This window comes from Echinops telfairi, unplaced genomic scaffold, assembly GCF_000313985.2.
Source record: "Echinops telfairi isolate 266 unplaced genomic scaffold, ASM31398v2 ScPeMD7_7468;HRSCAF=8506_0, whole genome shotgun sequence".
Lineage (NCBI taxonomy): Eukaryota > Metazoa > Chordata > Mammalia > Afrosoricida > Tenrecidae > Echinops > Echinops telfairi.
In genome coordinates, this window is record NW_022111369.1 from 79,013,912 (window position 1) to 79,015,518 (window position 1,607).

The window sequence follows — 1,607 nt, forward strand, 5'->3', positions numbered from 1 at the left end:
CACACAGCTACAGATAAGAGCCTGCAAAACAGGGAATCCAGGATAGAAAAAGCCCTCAGGGTCATCAGAGAGTAGTGATACCAGGAGGAGGGAGGAGTGGGGGGGACGGTGTGGGGAGAAAAGGGCAATTAATCACAAGGATCAACTTAGAACTCCCTCCCAGGGGATGAATAATGGAAAAGAGGGTGAGGGGCAATAGAGGACGATGTAAGATATGGGAAAATAATCTATAACTTATCAAGGGTTCATGAGGGAGGGTGGACAATGGAAGGAGGGGGAAGAAATGGAGAGCTGATATCATGGGTTCAGGTGGGAAGAGAATGCTTTGAAAATGATGATGGTGGCATATGTGCAAATGTGCTTGATACATTGGAGGAATGTACGGATTGTGATAAGAGATGTAAGAGTCCCCAATAAAAGTGTTTTAAAAAAATAGTTCAAATCAAAACTGGTTCTGAACAGATCTACTTCACTAATTAAAATTAAGGCAGGAAGGTCAATTTAGTAGATGATGACAACTATTGTTTTGTTTATCCAAAAGGGGTAATTTTGCCAGATTTTTTGAAAGACACAGGTTTTTGGAAGGATATCATAAGGTTTATTGTGAAGAAATCTTAACAAAATTGAAAATTGGATGTATGAGAAAAGAACCAGTAAAATTTTATTCAGGAATTTTTTTAACCATCATCACAATATACCTGCACACTCGTCCAGAGTTGCTATGTCTGCCCTAGGAGAAATTTATTGGGAAAATTTATACTATCCACCCTCCAGCCCTGATTTTACCCCTTGGTATTTCTTTTATACATTAAATTCAAAAGAACTTTGAAGAGGAACATGATCTGGGTCCCTCAACTCTGCACACTCTGCCATGCTGACATTGTGTAAATTGAGTACCACAGGGTTCTTTGGAGAAAGGTTAGAGAGATGAAAATACTGTCTTAAGAAATGTATAAATCTACATGGAGGACATGGTAAGAAATTATAATATCACATTTTCTTATATTTGGGTTTAATAAAGATTTCCATGACTTTGTAGAATACTTTTTTTCCTATTGTGATAGGTAGGCTTATTGTGCCAACCTGGCCAATGAACACATCTGGGATTAATTGAAAGGGATAAATAAATGGCTTGATGAGCCTCGCCTTTCTTGTCTCTTGCTTTTTGATGATCTGACCAGTGTGCGGCTACCTTAGCTAGTTCTCTGCCTCAAGTTGTGAGCTACACTACCTGTGGGACACCCAACCCGTGGACTGTGTAACTGTAGTTTGAGGTTCCTTCAAGACCTGCTTCACCACGCTACTGGTGAACACATCGCTTGAGCTGAGGACTGTCAGACCCTGTCATTTGGCTGATTTTTGGTGATCTCACTTGCTGTTTGCTGCCTGTGGCCGATTGCCTGAATGCTCTACAGTGTACTCAGCTGTCTGCTTCTGTGACTTGCACCTGGTGACCCTTAAGACTTGAAAGACTACCAGTGTATTAGCTGTCTCACGGAAGTGAGTTGCACTGAGCCATTTGTACTGCTCTATAGACTAACTAGCTGTTTGTTTCTTTGTTGTATATAGCTATCTATATAAATATATATAAAAATCATAAGTGTCCT